Raw genomic sequence first — 19,634 nt, 5'->3', positions numbered from 1 at the left:
CCACTGCTCCGCTCCCCTTCCATGTATTGCATAGCGTGATTTCAATGTAAATGATGTTCATCACACAATCACAGCACTTCAGAAACTCTTTTCTGCTGGGATAGCTTAAATCTAAACACACTCAAGCAGCCTGCTGCACAGGACCAAGATTTCTTCTACGAGGAAGAGGGGAAAAAAAAATAAAAAAAAAATATAAAAAAAGTCAAAAATCCTTACACAACAATGCTGTGCGAAAAAAAGGGAAAGAAAAAATCTGAACAGTTTCTGCAGGAAGATGGTCTGTCTCCAAATCCGTGTGCCCTATCAGACAAATTAAAGTAAATCAAGCATGAAATGAAGCAGAAGAGCCATGAGATAAGGCTCCTTTAAGTCGTTTACAGATTAGGATAGAGAGTGGTGCATCTGGTCTGTGCCAGTGGAAGAGGCCAGTTTCCCGTCTCACAATAGCAGACTGTGTATAGGATTACCTTCCCTGTCAATGACAAGGCAAACGGCGCCTGCAAAATGTCTCTTAACTAACTTCTTAATGTTCCATCTAGGGGGCTCCTATTAGAGTATTAACTGTTACAATGGGACTGAAACACATTTCGATAAAGTTGAAAAAAATAAAAAAAAATAAAAATAAACAGACGTTGTTTCTTGATTTATTGACTAGTTAAGTTGCTGATAACCTGGCAGGAGACGAGCTTGCAGCAGATGAGCCTCTGCCCGTTATCGGGAACAGCTTTGCGCTTCTCGAATCTGTAGATAAGTTTCCAACTGGAATTAGTGACGCAGTCAGACGCCCCGCGTGTTACTGGTTGGACTGGTACTTGAACAGAAGCTAAAGGATGCTGTCGTTCTATCTGATGGGATGTCGCTGATAGAGAGCCGAAGCCAATTTTTAATTGAAATTGGCATCCTATTCATGGATGGAGACTGGACCAGTTCTCATGTAAAGGAAGCATGCAGGCTGCACATCTTATCAGTTTGAATTCTGCTGCAGTAAACTGAGGGGCTTTATGTGGAACAAGCAAATTTACTGGTGGTTTAGGTGCAATGTGTTGTCGCTAGTTGATCTGGCATCTTTGCCATCAACCCTGAAAATATAAAGTAGAGTGACATGCCCAATAACATCTTTATATGGTGAAAAAAATTACAAGAGTAACACAATATGATAGCATTTTAAAGAGAAAAAAAATCATAGGTGTTGCTTTTAGCAACAGGTCACATTTTAATAATCAGTTTTATTTCCTAATGCGGGTATAAAACTAACGATAAATATACACTCACAGAACACTTTATTAGGTACACCTATTCAATTGCTTGGTAACACAAATTGCTAATCAGCAATCACATGGCAGCAATTCAATGCATTTAGGCATCTAGATGTGGTAAAGACAACTTGCTTCAAACCGAGCATAAGAATGGGGAAGAAAGGGGATTTAAGTGACTTTGAACATGGCATGGTTGTTGGTGCCAGATAGGCTGGTCTAAGTTTTTTAAAAACTGCTGATCTACTGGGATTTTCATGTACAACCATCTCTAGAGTTTACATATTTGAAAATATGCAGTGAGCATCAGTTGTGTGGATAAAATGCCTTGTTGATGTCAGAGGTCAGAGGAGAATGGGCAGACTGGTTCAAGATGATAGAAAGGCAACAATAACTCAAATAACCACTTGTTACAACCAAGGTATGTAGAATACCATCTCTGAATGCACAACACATCGAACCTGGGCTACAGCAGCAGACGACCACACCGGGTGCCACTCCTGTCAGCTAAGAACAGGAACCTGAAGCTACAATTCGCTCAGGCTCACCAAAATTGGACAATAGAAGTTTGGAAAAATGTTGCCTGGTCTGCGCAGCCTGGATTACAGCTGCGATATTCAGATGGTAGGGTATAGATCCATCCTGCCTTGTAGCAATGGTTCAGGCTGGTGGTGGTGGTGTAATGGTATGAGGAATATTTTCTTGGCACACTTTGGGCACCAATTGAGCATTGTTTAAACCCCACGGCCTACCTGAGTATTGTTGCTGACCATGTCCATACCTTTATGACTACAGTGTACTCATCTTCTGATGGCTCCTTCCAGCAGGATAATGCACCATGTCACAAAGCTTAAATCATCTCACCACTGGTTTCTTGAAGATGACAATGAGTTCTCTGTACTACAATGTCCAAAAACCCCATTGGAATCCATGCGTCCGGCGCCCCGCATGTAGATTAGGGAGCTGGGCGCATGGATACAGGGACCGCGTCCCTGCACCCTGCATTACGGACCGCCACTGCTCTTCTTCCTATATAGCATTCCCTTCCATCCTCTCTAGTGCCTGCTTGCCCTGTCCCACAGTCAATCAGGCTTTAATCACAATCCCAATAGAGAAACATTGCAGAAATGAGCAACTGCCATTTTCTCAGCACACTGGTGGTAGTAACTTCCTGCTATGTCACACCCACTCTTATTATGAGTCACAGGAAGAGAAGGCAAAGGTATTGTCACAGTGATGCTATTTAGGAGCTAACAAAAATAATTGTCAATAAGACTGAAGAAAATAATCTATTGCTCCAAAAACGTGCATTTTTGATACTTTTGTTTTTATTGAAAAGGTACTGTATCACTTTGACACTTTGTTTTGTCTTCCAGAACGAGTGTACTTTTATAACTGTACAACACTTCTTTCTACCATTGTAAGAACTACATGGTGCTGTTATCATTACCAACCATAGTAGTAAACAGAGTATTTACTCATTTCTAGCATTCATTTCTAAACTGTCAGTAGTTCTCAGTGCTCTTTCAAAGTGCTGTAAGTACACTTTTTTGCAGACTCCTGAAGTTACAGATTTTACCCACCCACCTGGGAACCCTACTTATGACCCAGTATTGGCATCCCTATGGCAGCAAGAGCAATCACCCTCATTCTGCATGGAGACAGGTCTTTCTCCATTCGCCCCCCCAGGGTAACCGCAGCCTCAACAGATGTCTCTTCCTGCTTCCCTCTTCTCTTTTTTGGTGGACACCCTGAGCTGTACTAGTAGAATAATATAAAAAAAGCTGTACTAGTGACCACTGGCCAGTCCTCTAGGACCAAATACTTTGGACCTCAACTGACCACCACCTCCCAGATCCTCAAGTTAGACAGTCACCCCCCCCCACCTGGAAACCCTACTTATGACCCAGGATTGGGACCCCCAATGGCATCAAGAGCGATCCCCCTCATTCTGCATGGAGACAGGTCTTTCTCCATTCACCCGCCAGGGTAACCGCAGCCTCAACAGATGGCTCCCCGGCTTCCCACGTCTCTTTTTTGGTGGACATTCTGAGCTGAACCAGTGGCCACTGGTCCTCTAGGACTGATCACTTTGAACCTCAGTTGACCACCACCTCCCAGATCCTCGAGTTAGAAACTGTAAGTTAGAGGGATAGAGTTAAGAGATTCAGATCTGTTGTGGCAATCGTGTATGGAACAAGAACAATGGACAGTGAATTTTCTCGAAAAATAATTGGTTTAAAAGCACCTCTTTAAATGTTCTACTGTTGTCAGTAAGTGGTATCTATAATTTGTTTTTTAAACAAAGGTTTTATATGTGGATAGTATTGGCTTTTCACTTATTGATTTTACTGGTTTCCTGGAATTAGTATTTTATTTGTTGTATAAAAAAGATCAAAAAACTTGATCTATACTTGCATTTTACATAATATGTATCGACTGTGCTTTGTGTATCATTTTTATTGTCTAACACTGCTTTTTTTTGGTCACATTTAAATATAAATGTGGTGTAAGGAAAATAAGAGAAAGGTAGAGAGGGAGGAAAGGTAAAATAGAATGAATATAGTTAATTGTCAGCAATGTAATCATGTCATGCTTTACTAATCCATATTCTCACGTGTGGCTATATATACATTTGCAGTCTGTGATTACTAGTGTACTTTAATGCTAATCTTTGTAAAGCACAAAATCACACATCAAAGTGTAAACTCCTATACTGGTGTAGTGCCAGCAGTTTACCCAATCTTGGACCAATATCTATTGACCAAGAAAGGCCATTTTACACTTTCCCTTCCTTCAATCAGCCCATGCAAGAGTAGCGCCTGCTTCGGAGGCTGAAAAATTCATTGGATAGCATTAGTACTAATATTATTATATGACTTGTATATGTACTTATGCTTTTCTTTTAAAACAAATTAAAGTTTATATGATGTATTTTATTTAAATTATCAAATGCATCATACTTCTTTGGACAGACCTATAATTGTAGCTTCTCCATTTGCTCTTTAGCTTGGTTCACATGTGTGGCCAGGCGGCAATATAACCAGGTGGATGAGCTGTAGTTTTACCGCCAACCCGCCTGAACGCTAACATACAGCTGCTCATGGCTGTCCATAAAAACAAACAGATAAAAGTTTGCCGCTGATCTTAGGGTATCACAGGGGAATAAAAGTTCCACAGTGTATCCACATGGCAAGTCCATGAACTAGTCTATAGGTAGTGTGGTAGCTCACTCCAGTGACAGCTCGGCCTAGAGGTAAGAAGCAACTCTATAGAAGAGAAAAAAAAGGGGGGACAGAAGCACCAACTAAGTGTAGCATCAAGAGTAGTTTTAATCCAAAGTAAAATAATTACGCACAAAGGGAGTTAAATACAGGCATGAAGCACAGAAAAGACTAGTCCTCATCGACACAACCGATCAGCATCTGGATGGATTGGAAGGTTGGTCGTGAGGGCACCGGCAGCTCTCGGTGCTTCCTGATCCATGGAACGCACATCCCAAGCAGATGTGACGTCACAACCAGACGTGACGTAGGACATAGCTGGCGACACGTTTGCAGAGCATGAGCTCCTTCTTCAGGGATGAAGACCAACCTTCCAATCCATCCAGACGCTGACCCATTGTGTCGATGAGGACTTGTCTTTTCTGCGCTACATGCCTGTTTTTTACTCCTTTTGTGGGTAAGTATTTTACTTTGGATGAAAACTACTCTTGATTCTACACTTAGTTGGCGCTTGTGTCTCCCCCCCTTTTTTTTTCATGGATGTACATATGCAGCAAAACTTAAACAGCATGTCACTTTTGGCAGGCAGTACCACCACAGAATGTGACTAATGCAGTTCTATGCAGATGCAATGCACATGATTGCGGCACGGAAGTATGCCCAGTATGGGGTTAAATCAGGCGGCGAGGAGGTAACATATTGCCTCCTCAGTGCCTGTCAAACAGCTCTGAAAATGATCCAAACATGTGAACGGTGCCTTACTGTGCAGCGTTTTCACTTTTCAGAGTTTGGTAGCGTGCAAAATGTGTGTCCTGATGCTTTTATGCCAGAGTGGCACTAAGTGGACTATTTTCCTTTTAATCTAAAAATCTTAAATTTAAAAAAGGAAGCAGCAGGGAAATTTATTTTAAATGTGTTTGCTGAAAAGCTGGGTGACTCTTTTATGTCATCGGTGATGGGTGTGAGCTTCCTGAGGCACAGAGACCAAGAACTGCCTGGAGATTGCTAGGGACCTTGCAAAAACATTTGGTTCCTCAGGTTTGCCCTGTTGTCAAACTGACAAGAAACCAAACTGTCATATGAATCGTCATATGAAATCGAAGCAGGTGGCTGACAGACTTGCAGGAGGTTTAGACAAGCATCAGGCATCATATGAAAAGCAAGTACAAGATGACAAGCCGAAATTATAACAGGACTACATGAAAATATTATCAAATCAGGATACCAAAGCACTATCAAGGACCAATAGCAACATATTGCTCCAGTCAGAGTCACAAGAAAAGCAGGAGGTCGAGGCAAGTGTCAGATAGACTAATGTTAGGAACTGGAGATCAGACAAACAGGCAGGATTCTGAAAAGAAGATCAGAACATGCAAGGACCACCGGGGACCTGCTTATAGATGACCTATGGCATCCCATTAAAAACTGGTGAATTGGTGATTCAGCTTTATTAAACAAGTACCAAGACTTTATTGGCTGATAAAAATAGAAGGGTTTCAGATACAGAATGAATGTCAATAAGCCATAACTGTAACATTGTTATATCATATCTACTGGATTACTGGTGGTACATCAAAATGTTGCATGATTTGTATTGCACTACCTGAAAACTAGTAAAAACCATTGAAAAGGAAAAAAAAATGTTCTGCAGCACTTAAAGTGATACTAAACCCACAACAGTAAAATCAGTCTGTATATGCAGTAAAGCATGCTTGTTATACTCACTGTGGGACCTAAGGGATTAATCCTCTGCATTGTGTAAAATGGCTGTTTGATCCTGTCTTCTCTAATCCTCTCCTCCTTCCCCACTGACTCCAATATATTTCCTGATAATACAGAGCCAGGGGGCAGGCTGCACATGCTCAGTTTGGTTTGTATTGCTAGAGATTTTTTTTTCTTGGGAGGATGCATGTGAACAGTACAGGGCCAATCAGCACTGTCCAGACTCAGGGTCTACTACAAGCTTTAACCGGACACTCATAAAAGTCACAAGACTGCTATATACTGCTGATGAGAAAAGGTATTTAGCAGTTTATATTTACTAAAATAATTGCATTTCCATGTTATGTGTACTGTGGGAGACCAGATATAATGAATGCAGGGTCCTGGGTTTAGTAACACTTTAACTATAAGTGCAAATGCACTTATTGACAGATTGGATAAAAATCAATGATTTAAAAAAAAAAATTAAAAAAAACATTTTTTTTTTATTTAAATCAGATTTTTGGGATTTTTATCAAATTTATTTTGATAAAATGCTTTTGGATTAAAAAGCTATCTAAAGATAGCTTTTTATTTAAGATACATTAATAATTTAGTTTATTCAGCATGAAATGGAGCTTAGTTATGTAGCATGAGGCTGTATATTCTGCAATATTTACATTTTTGGTAAATTCATTTAATGAGTCTAAACTCTGCAAGCTGAGATAACATGCACTCCATTGATGCATTCACACAATGTCACAGCAACCATGAGATAAAACTAAGTTCAGTAATATTCCTTTATCCGATTGTTTTGCAAATCTGTGTACACTACAAACTGTATGATTGTTTGAGGAGAAATGCATCTGTACCAGGCTCTTAGTGTGAGGAGGAAGGGAAAGCAGTAAAAATTAAACTAAAGATTCTAACTACCAGCAAGAATGAGCCCCTACATTTAAAGAGCACCTGTCATTTTGGATCCATCATGTTAGTGTGCATCCATTCACCTGCTGCCACCACGTCCCTCACCTTGTTGTGTCACTGCCGCATCACCAGCCGTCCCATTAAAGTGAATGGGACTGTTGGTGAGTCAACAGCGGGTCAGAGGAGGAGGCACTGTGGGACAGAGATGACAGTTGCTCTTTAAAAATTATGATTTAAATCGAGCCTTTTTATTAGTGATTTAAATGTGTTGGTGTGGCAGCAATGCTGCACTGCTCCTCTTCTCCTCCTCTCCCCTCCTCCTTCCCATATGGCACATATTTTTTTTTGGGTGGGCACCTAATTTTGACAGGTACCCGCTCCTCCACTTCCAGTCAGATCGCCGCAGTGAAGTTCAGCCCCCTCCTTTCCCCAAAGCCTTCTGGGACACGTCACAGGTCCCAGAAAGCTGCAATACTAATGAGATGGTGCAGCATGGCTCGCACATGTGCAGTGAGCAGCCAGCTGTGAAGCCGCAAGTAGTCACAGCTCACAGTTAATATGCCAGCACTGGGGACTGAAGCCTGATGAAGAACCCAACTGGGTGAGGACATCGCTGGATCCTGGGACAGGTGAGTGTCTGTTTATTAAAAGTCAGCAGCTACAGTTATTGAAGATGTTGACTTTTATTGTTTCAGATGCTGACTGAAGAACCTCTCTCTATTAAAGCAAAGCTACCACTCTGGTAGGCTGTGCATGCTTGCACTACAGTGGGATGAAAAATAGTGTTACAGGGGATCAGCATTATCACTGCTGAATGACAAGCCTGTAGCTTTCAATCAGCACCTGGCCTCATCTAGGCCTTCCCACTGCTTTCTGGATCAGCATTACTGCCTCTGTTGCTGAATCCCCCTGTGAGCTGCAGTGTCTGGGAGGGGGAGCGTGTGAGACACAAATGAAGGAGGATTTAGCTTAGTCAGGAAGGGGAAGATTTTTGTATAATTTATAAGCCTTGTGCAACATGTAGGAACTGGATTTGGGAATTTGGTGCTCGCTTAGACTGTCATACTGTCTTTGGTTGTACTTTTCAAACATACCTGTACTGCAGTTCTTTTTTTTCGACCAACATTTTTTTGCAGCTTGAGCATGGTAAGTTGATTACCCAATAGGGTTAAAGGATATGTTCCATTTTAGGAACATGTTACATGTTACACCTGTATTTACACCCTTCCATCACCCCCATCAACAACTCACCAGTGACAGCGGGCGGGGGGGGGGGGTTCCTCATCACATTTAACATTGGTGTGGCTGTGCAGTGCTCCATCCACACAGCCGAATCATTCATTCACAGAGATCTGTGAATGAATAATCTACAAGTTCCGTCTGCCACCGTGGTAGATTGTTTGTAGTTCTCAATGGACAACGGGTGCTCTGAGCAGTGCACTTATAGTTCATTGACACATTAAGTTGAAAGCCCCTACAGAGATATGAGCAGAAGGCTGGAGGATGTGTCTGCCAGGGCCTGACATTACACCCACAACCCATTGATCGTTGGGGCAATGCTTTGCAGACTCCTGTGGGAAAAATAATAAATGTACATTTCTTTCCTGCAAAAATATGTGCATTTATTTATTTATTCCTGTAAAGGTTAGTTATAAAGCAGCACTATGACCTTATCATAGCCATACCACTGCTTTAAAAAAATTGTACATTTATAAAACTCAGCAATGTGCTTTACAAAAGTACTTTGAGATCCAGTGGCTTTGGGACGCCAAAACAGCAAAGCACTATTCTAAAAAGAAACAAAAGTCTGGGAGGGCGGCCTGTTAACGATCAAATTCAAGCGGACAGCTCTCCACCAATCTCACGTTAAGCACGGAAATGTCCATAGGACACCTCGGGCATACATTAAATCAGGGATATGCAATTAGCGGACCTCCAGCTGTTGCAAAGCTACAAGTCCCATCATGCCTCTGCCTCTGGGTGTCATGCTTATGGCTGTCATAGTCTTGCAATGCCTCATGGGACTTGTAGTTCTACAACAGCTGGAGGTCCGCTAATTGCATATCCCTGCATTAATTGAAGTCAGGCTGCAATGTTGACCAAAACAGTGGTATATAACCAAGAGTAGATACTGATATCTGCTGTCCGTTATAGGTGGACCCCTACATTAAGGAAAAATGCAGCAACATGGGAGTCGGCCATATTTGCACTGACCTGGCAGCTGCCCATGAGTGAAAAGAGGGAGCTTCTGGTTCCCCAAGGTTTGACCACAAATCTAAATTGAAACACTGCTGAAAGTTGAATGAAAAAAGTGGTGGGGAGCCAAATTGCTACAGTTTATCCAGCTGTAATATGTTAAGAGCTACATAATAAACATATCCCATACACACAATGAAAAAAGGGAAAGTTGAAAGTACATGTAATCCAAAAGCAACTATGATAAATACAATTGTTTTCATTGGTATGCTTGTGTCCTGTAAGTTATTAGAGAAAGAGTTAAAAAGTGAAGGAAGTAAAAAAAGAAAGACAAATATATATATATATATATATATATATATATATATATATATATATATATATATATATATATATATATACAGTTGTGCTCATAAGTTTGATAGGTTTATATATAAATTATATATAGAATTTATGATTTCTTGGCCATTTTTCAGAGAATATGTATAACACAAAAACTTTTCTTTCGCTCCTGGTTAGTGTTTGGCTGAAGCCATTTATTATCAATCAACTGTGTTTACTCTTTTTAAATTATAATGGCAACAGAAACTACCCAAATTACCCTGATCAAAAGTTTACATACCCCAGTTCTTAATAACGTGTATTGCCCCCTTCAATATCAATGACAGCTTGAAGTCTTTTGTGGTATTTGTGGATGAGGCTCTTTATCTTCCCAGATGGTAAAGCTGACGATTCCTCTTGGCCAAAAGCCTCCAGTTCCTGTAAATTCTTGGCTGCACGTTTGAGATCTCCCCAGAGTGGCTCAATGATATAGAGGTCAGGAGACTGAGATGGCCACTCCAGAACCTTCACTTCACTTCACGTAGCCAATGACAGGTCGACTTGGATCATTGTCATGTTGGAATGTCCAAGTACGTCCCATGCGCAGCTTCCTGGCTGATGAATGCAAATGTTCCTCCAGTATTTTTTATAACATACTGCATTCATCTTGCCAACAATTTTGACCAAATTTCCTGTGCCTTTGTAGCTCACACATCCCCAAAACATCAGCGATCCACCTCCATGTTTCACAGTAGGAATGGTGTACCTGTCATCATAGGCCTTGTTGACTCCTCTCCAAATGTAGTGTTTATGGTTGTGGCCAAAAAGCTCAATTTTGGTCTCTTCACTCCAAATGACTTTGTGCCAGAAGGTTTGAGGCTTGTCTCTGTGCTGTTTGGCGTATTGTAAGCTGGATGTGTGGTATTTGCGTAGTAATGGCTTTCTTCTGGTGACTCGACCATGCAGACCATCTTTCTTCAAGTGCCTCCTTATTGTACATCTTGACACATTTGTGGGTTTTTCTTTGCATCCCGAACAATTTTCCTGGCAGTTGTGGCTGAAATTTTAGTTGGTCCATCTGACCATGTTTTGGTTTCAACAGAACCCCTCATTTTCCACTTCTTGATTAGAGTTTGAACACTGCTGATTGGAATTCTCAATTCCTTGGATATCTTTTTATATCCCTTTCCTGTTTTATACAGTTCAACTACCTTTTCCCGCAGATCCTTTGACAATTCTTTTGCTTTCCCTATGACTCAGAATCCAGAAACGTGAGTGCAGCACTGGATGAAAGATGCAAGGGTCTGTCAGGAGTCCAGAAATTCAATGACCTTTTATACACACACACTAATTACAAGCAAACAGATCACAGGTGAGGATGGTTACCTTTAATAGCCATTCAAACCCTTTTGTGTCAACTTGTGTGCATGTTGTCAGGCCAAAATCACCAGGGTATGTAAACTTTTGATCAGGGTCATTTGGGTAGTTTCTGTTGTCATTATAAGTTAAAAAGAGTAAACAGAGTTGATTGATAATAAATGGCTTCAGTCAAACACTAACCATGAGTGAAAGAAATGTTTTTGTGTTATCATTCATATTCTCTGAAAAATGGCCAAGAAATCATAAATTCTGCCAGGGTATGTAAACTTATGAGCATAACTGTGTATATATATATATATATATATATATATATATATATATATATATATTGTTTTGTTTTTTGTTTTTTTCTCCTTTTTTAAATAAAGTTTGGTCCTGTCATCACTGACAGGAAAATATCTGCACACTTTTCCTACATGACAACTCTATACGGTCTAATCACCATGACTGATTAATTGCCATTCATTTGTTAAACTGAAGCAATGAGGCCTGGGGGTTTTCTCGGTTCATTCTTGACTAAATATTCTTCCAATGATTCTCTAAAAATAATGAATAAATTGCCATGTAAGTTATATTGGAGCCATGAAGTGGAATCACATTATTTTAAGCCTTAAAGTGTACACCAAATACCAGAGCCTGACGTTGCAGCGAGGTCCCAAGTTCACAGTCATTTAATGGATAGTATGCTTGGAAATTCTTTCAGGCCCATAACAATGTTGTTTCTGATACTGATCTACATTTAATTTAGAACTCTGGGGAAAATCAACAATGACATGTATGATGCAGTTTGTCAACAGCATTAAAGCGTAACTAAACTGTATGTGAGAAACACAAACTGAAAACGCAATTGGATTTATTTTTAATATTCAAAGCAAACTCTCCCATCCATGCAAGGCTCCATGCTTTATTTTATTGAGAAATCACTTTGAAAAACAAACCCCCTAGCATTTCTAGCTTCAGCCATCTTGAGTAAGGGCAGATGATTAATGTAGCATTTACTTCCTGGAATCCAGCCAGTCACACAGTGGCCCCGGAAGGAAGCCGTTTGAAGATGGATGGAGCCTCCAGCGGGGAGGACGCGGGCTTCGTTTGCAGGTAAGTGTCACATAATGTGCTGGTATGTGATGCATACCATCACATTATGCCTTTACTTTACAGGGAAGGAAAAAAGGAGAACAAATGCCAGAGTTTACTTCCTCTTTAAGCACTTCAATACGGGGCACTTACCCCCCTTCCTGCCCAAGCCAATTTTCAGCTTTCAGTGCTGTCACTTTTTAAATAACAATTGCGCGGTCATGCTACTTTGTACCCAAACAAAATTTTTATTATTTTGTTAGCACAAATAGAGCTTTCTTTTGGTGGTATTTGATCACCTCTGCGGTTTTTATTTTTTGCTAAACAAATAAAAAAAGACTAAAAATTTTGAAAAAACTAAAGTTTTTCTTTGTTTCTGTTATAAAATTTTGTAAAAAAATAAGTTTTCTCCTTTACTGATGGGCACTGATAAGCTGCACTGATAAGGTGGCACCGATTAGGTGATACTAATGAGATGGCACTGATGAAGTGGCACTGATGGGCACTGACGATGGGCACTGATAGGCGGCACTGATGGGCACATAGGTGGCACTTATGGGTGTCACCGATATGCAACACTGATGGGCATTGATAGGAGGCACTAATGGCACTCATAGGTGGCACTAGTGAGCACTGATGGGCACTGATGGGTGTCTGTCAGACGTGAGTGTGGAAAAGCCGATAAACGGCTCTTCCTGTTGATGATCACATGGTACAGAGCCTCCGTCAGAAGTTCTTTACTGAGATCAGTGCTGGGGTGTGTCAGACTGACACACCATACCGCCGATCACCGCGCTGTGCGCCCCCACGGGCACACGATCGCGGCTTATCCTGCTGTACATCATATGATGCCCAGTCAGGATAACTGAACTACTTCCCGGCTGTCATTCTGCTATAAGAGAAGAAAATAGCAACTAAAAGAATATAGTATATACAATTGCAACACAAGCCATATTGTAATTGAATATTATTAAAAATGATCTTTCCTTTTCAATCTGCAGCGCTGTCATTTTCTGAAAATGCAATGCAATATGGCTACGTGGAAGTGTTCTGTAAAAATAATGTGTACATAACACCCCCCAGAAACATCATTTCTTGCTTGTGTGATTGGCTCACTGATTTTCCCAGAAGTCTACACTAAGATACAAGTCAGATTTCAGGCATCCTCTGCAACAAAAATTTCATTTTTTGTGAGATACTTCCAATAGGAAAGTCACCCCCTGGGAGAAGACAGTGATTATCACTAGAGGCTATAGCAGCCACTAGCGATAATCGTAAGCGAGTCTGGTTGTACCCAAGCTGACCGATCGATCAACTTGATACATTCAGCCTGCCTATTAACAGTTCAAATCGTGTATGGTGGGCCTCAGTGTGGACTGTACGAATATTACTTTAAACTCACTAATAGTCCTTTCTACCACTTTAGAAGAAAATCATTTTTATGTCATGGCTTCTGCAGAAAGACAAATAAAGCTTAGGATGGTACAGTTTATAGTTTGGTACAAAAAAATAAAAAAAATAAAAAATATTACAATTTATTATTTTTTTTTATGTCTACAAAATCACCACTAATTAAACGTATTCACGGCTGAAACAGATAGCAGTAATTAAAATGAAGTACATCATTAACAAAATGATGAACCACAGGTCACCAAACTGATTCACAGGCTCAGGCTGGGCCGCAGCCAAAAAAAGGTTAACATCCCCTGATCTTAAGTGTATACTAAAATAAATTCTAGACTTGAAATCTTCAGCATGTCACTAATGGGAGTATATACTTAAAACACACCATGGTTTGCATTGTTTTATTGATCATTTAAAGCTGAATTCCAACTTGTGTTTTTTATTCAATTGCCTAGTATAAGTGAAAAGAAGTATAAAAGTGAAAACAAAAAAAGCCTCTCTCTCTCTCTCTCTGCAATACTTACCTTTTCCCTGATACTGTGCCCCATAAGGTTATTGCTCTGGGATCTAGCACCACTTCCTTTCTGGGCATAATAAGGATTGTGAGCACAGGTAATTTAGGGATCCGCTTCCTAGGGGCACATCATCACCCCAGCCTGGGCTCACAGCAAAATGCTAAAGAGAATGGTGCCATGTCAATACATCATTCAGAACCTAGCTGACAGGAAAATGAGGAAGAGGACCTGTGATGTCACACAACTGGACCAAAGACACCTAGAAAAAAGGTATATATATTGATTTTTGTTTTTTAAGGCAGGGGGTGCTCCAAAGCGGGGATAGGTAACACATACCAAAGTTTAGCTTTAAAGTGTTAGTTCATCTTTACAGAAAAAAACCCAAAAAGGGTGAACTAACGCGGCACACAGTTGCGGCTGATGGAAGTTTTTTTGGGGGGGCCGGCAAACAGTATGCCTCCAGGTCAGTAGCACCTACCCCATCAACGGAGGCTTCCCCTGCTCCGCGGCGGCGGCCTCCCGTTCTCCCTCCTCCTCGGCGGCCAATCGGGAATCTTCTCTTTTGGGCCAATCGGAAAACGGGTGACACCCGCTTCTAATTGCCCAGATTGAGGATCAGTGTTTTAACATTGAATATTCATTCGCTGTTGTAACACACCTGGGTTGGCTCCATTCACATTCACTGTGACCCGAGCCCATCCTATTTTGAAGCCTATTAGCGCCTGGGGCCCTGAAAGGGGCAGGACACATGAATAGGTGGCGGCTGCGGCGGCCATGGATAGATTCATGCTATTTAGATTAAGGCTTTTTACCTATTTTGTTACATTACAGCCTTTAGTTCAAATGTTTTTTTAATCTGAATGATTTGTGATGGATCAGAACACAATAGTCTAAGTTGCAAAAGTAAATTTAGAAAAATATATACATGAAAATATTTTTCAGAAATAAAAAACTGATAATTGGCATGTGCGTATGTATTCACCTCCTTTGTTATGAAACCCATAAAAAGCTCTGGTGTAACCAATTACCTTCAGAAGTCACATAATTAGTGAAAAGATGTCCACCTGTGTTATAAAAAAAATATCCAAATATTTGATGATCCCTAGGAGCACCATCAAAGCTATCATAACCTAATGGAAAGAGCATGGCACAACAGCAAACCTGCCAAGAGACGGCCGCACACCAAAACTCACGGACCGGGCAAGGAGGGCATTAATGAGAGAGGCAGCACAGAGACCTAAGGTAACCCTGGAGGAGCTGCAGAGTTCCACAGCAGAGACTGGAGTATCTGTACATAGGAAGACAATAAGCCGTACGCTCCATAGAGTTGGGCTTTATGGCAGAGTGGCCAGAAGAAAGCCATTACTTTCAGCAAAAAACAAAATGGCACGTTTTGAGTTTATGAAAAGGCAAGTGGGAGACTCCCAAAATGTATGGAGGAAGGTGCTCTGGTCTGATGAGACTAAAATTTTACTTTTTGGCCATCAAAGAAAATGCTATGTCAAAGCCCAGACCTCAATCCAATAGAAAATCTGAGGTCAGACTTAAATATTGCTGTTCACGAGTGCAAAAAATCCAACTTGAAGGAGCTGGAGCGGTTTTACAAGGAAGAATGGGCAAAAATCCCAGTGGTAAGATGTGGCAAGCTTATAGAGACTTATCCAAAGCGACTTGGAGCTGTGATAGCCACAAAAGGTGGCTCTACAAAATATTGACTTTAGGGGGGTGAATAGTTATGCACATTGACTTTTTCTGTTATTTTCTCCTATTTGTTGTTCGCTTCACAATAAAAAAAAATCTCCAAAGTTGTGGGCATGTTCTGTAAATTAAATGATGCAAATCCTCAAACAATCCATGTTAATTCCAGGTTGTGAGGCAACAAAACATGAAAAATGCCAAGGAGGGTGAATACTTTTGCAAGGCACAATGTATATGGAGTGGTACCTCAAAGCAAACTTGACCAACTCCCTGCGTAAATTGAAAGTCCCTGCTCATTCGACTTCAATATTTCATCTGTTTGATTGTTACACTACCTGCCAAATCGTCTTATGGACCTTGATTTCTAAAGAGGGCAAACCACGTACCCATCTTTCTTCCATGCCCCCTTCCCCACTTATTTGATATCACTTTAGTTGTCAAGTTCTAGTTCTTACATATGTCTACATTTGAGCTTACACATATTACGACTCGGTAGCCCGTTTTACACAACATTCTTTTTGACGAGAGTCATCCAACCCCTATACTAGTTTTCTCTCCCCGTTCCATGCGAGAAAACGTATTACTGTGATTTTATTGAAAACGTTGTGTTGTATGCTACCTTGTTACACATGTGGTACTATAATGCACCTGGTCATCATACATGTACTCGTATTCCTTTTTTTTTTTATTCCGCTTTTATAATGCTGATTGATCTTTATTTTACTGTACTGTGCTTTTCTAATTCTTCAAAAACCTTAATTAATATATATATATATATATATATATATATATATTAAAAACAGTAATAAACCCAAAAACAAACGTTTATTATATTGGAACCAATTCTTAGATATGATAGCTGCATTTGTTTTCTTTTATAGGCTTCCTCTCTTTTTATTTTCACTTGGTGATCTGGCCAGTAAGTCTGTTGTTATTCAACAGAACAAGCTGTGCTGCAGATGTAGCAGTTACAGGGATGAGACAAACCATTTACTACTGACAGTGGTGCTTACAATCATCAGATTTTATTTTTTTATGTAATCCTTTATCACAAAAGGAAAAAAAAACTGCTGTAACTGCTTATAAAATGTTAGTTGGAATTAGTTTGTTGGTTTATCTAAATCTGCTAGTTCATCTAACACTCCCCTCCCCCGAGATTGACAATGCTGCTGTCCAAAGGTGCCCCCTGTGCTCATCCATTCAGACTGGAGACTCTATAATACAGGAGGTGTGTTACTGGCCAGGTAAGCCAGGTGAAAACAGAGGGAAGAAAACCTAAAAAAAAAAGAAAACTGTTGCAGCCTCCACATCTAATGATTAGTAAGCTGCAATATATGACATTTTCGTTTTTGGGTTTTATACTGCTTTAAGGAATATTTATAGTGTTTTGAGTGTCAATAAACATCATCCACTCCTGATAAATTTATATATCAGTTATTATGTTTGGAAACTATTTTATACAAGCCCACTTGTTTTTTAGGAATGTTAATCTTGACAGTATAATAATTAAAATATTTTCCAGGACAAAAAATACCTATGAGTTTCCATAATAAATGTCCATTGATGAATGATGTCAATTGCTACCCTTATCTGAAGATTCAATTTTATTTATTTTCATGCTTCTATACATATTTTTTTTTAATTTAGTCACAATTTGTTTTGTGTTTTTTTCTCTAAGGAAGAAGGATAACTATTTTAAATTCAGCTTCTGAGAAAAAGAATTCACCAAAAAAAACTTTAAGCAGAATTATTATGTATAATTACTAAAAACTATTTTAAAAAGTTACTACCAATCAAGCTAAAATTATTGACAATATTAGTATAACATTGTTATCTAATATATTATTATTTGTATTATGATGATAATTATTATTGCCATTACTATTTACACACAAAAATGTGCAATCAAAATGAGTGGTCAATCTCCATTAACATGTATGCATTCATTATTTGAAGGTCTTAATCCAAACCGGACAATGGAAAATTAATTTTTGCATGTATTTAATTCCCTTGCAGGCATAATGCTATATTATCTTTGTTTTCTCTCCCTTTCTTAATAATTGCAGATGCATTTCTTTACTTCTCCTGTGAAGTTTTGCTGTTGTTGTTATTGTTGTTGTTGCTCTTGTGGAATGAGTTGTGTGTTCAAACTAAAAAAAAAAAAAAAAAAAAAAAACCTAAAAAAAAAAAAAAGATGAAGCCAGCATTTAAATTCATCTCACAGTCCAGAATTTACTTAACGGCCAGCCTGTGCGCTGTGATAAACGGAATGATGATCCGGCAACATGTCTTTATCCATGGTTTGCTTTAATTAACACCGGCTTGTTTGTTGAAAAGATGATTAATATGCCAATGAAAATTGCATAATTGAATACCACAACACTGGCACAATCAGGCGGACACATGCAGGTTTTTTTTTTTTATACCATTTTTTATATTTATTATTGTAACTATTGTTCTTGTTGTTCTACTGTTTCTGGAATTCCTTTTGACCAAATGTTAAGAGGAAACAGGAGCGTGCCTGGGATCCAAAGAAACAAACAAAACAGAAATAAAATAAATAATAAATAATTATAATACAATGCGCTATACACAAGGCTTTAAATATGGGGGCTTTGGCTAATTAGACCTCAGGCTTGGTCCTGGTCAAATCTTGGGCAATTAAATAAAAATACCAGCTAGGCAGACATCTTGAATTGACAGAAGTTGTCAAGTTAATTAACATGGTTGGTAGGAAATGTATGGCTGGAACCAGCGGATGGTTACACAGCCCACTTTTCTAATTATTTTAACAAGCAAATTTTCTTTTAGGAGCCTTATGGAGGAACTTTTTTTTTTTTTTTTTTAAATGAAGATAAAAAGGTTGCAGTATTTCTTTTCCTATAAATGTTTTCAGCATTAGCTAGTATTGTTAAAGATGAATTTTGGTAAGCACTACCTTGACTGCAGGGAAAGTACATAAAATGTTTTGATCGGTAGCAGGTCTTCGAGCGTCAAAGGCAAAGATGGCAAATTGTACTGCCCGCTCTATCTTTTTTTTAAAGTTTTGGACAGAGTTTGGAATGGTTAAAACACTTTTTTTTTATGATAATGAATTCCTTTGTTAATTTTTGCTGTGTGTCCCATAAGGGAGAATTTCCTTCACTACCTTTACACAACAGAAAATAAGAGACTTCTCTAAAGTTGGGAGTGAAGTAAAGGCAATCTTCTCTTAGACAACTGTGTACAAACAATGTGGTGCCACGCGGAAAAAAAAAAAAAAACTAGCTGACTACTATCTGGAGCCCTTGGTCCTTGTGTGCATAGTGCCTCCTTCCGTGACCGCCACTGGTACCTTTGGGTCAAAACTGAGACTGTTTTTATGTTTGGCTGATGTGTAATCAAATCACCATAAATACAGTGCCTTGCAAAAGTATTCACCCACCTTGGCTTTTTACCTAGTTTGTTACATTACAATCTTTAGTTCAATGTTTTTTTTACTCTGAATTATATGTGATAGATCAGAACACAATAGTCTAAGTTAGTGAAGTAAAATTTAAAAAATATATACATAAAACTATTTTTCAGAAAAAAAACTGATAATTGGCATGTGCGTATGTATTCACCCCCTTTGTTATGAAGCCCATAAAAAGCTCTGGTGCAACCAATTACCTTCAGAAGTCACATAATTAGTGAAATGATGTCCGCCTGTGTGCAATCTAAGTGTCACATGATCTGTCATTACATACACACACCTTTTTGAAAGGCCCCAGAGGCTGCAACACCTAAGCAAGAGGCACCACTAACCAAACACTGCTATGAAGACCAAGGAACTCTCCAAACAAGTAAGGGACAATGTTGTTGAGAAGTACAAGTCAGAGTTAGGTTATAAATAAATATCCAAATCTTTGATGATCCCTAAGAGCACCATCAAATCTATCATAACCAAATGGAAAGAACATGGC

The 19,634-nt window shown here is 39.4% G+C and overlaps 1 protein-coding gene across 3 annotated transcripts in view; it reads right to left on the bottom strand.

Moving 5' to 3' along the window:
- Positions 1–19,634, bottom strand: part of ZFPM2 (zinc finger protein, FOG family member 2) — a 575,810-nt gene that overhangs the window by 395,961 nt on the left and 160,215 nt on the right. The window lies entirely within an intron of this gene.

The sequence above is a fragment of the Aquarana catesbeiana genome, linkage group LG05 (genome assembly GCF_042186555.1).
Source record: "Aquarana catesbeiana isolate 2022-GZ linkage group LG05, ASM4218655v1, whole genome shotgun sequence".
Lineage (NCBI taxonomy): Eukaryota > Metazoa > Chordata > Amphibia > Anura > Ranidae > Aquarana > Aquarana catesbeiana.
The sequence above is the reverse complement of the archived record's forward strand: the minus strand, read 5'-3'. Positions and strand labels throughout refer to the sequence as shown.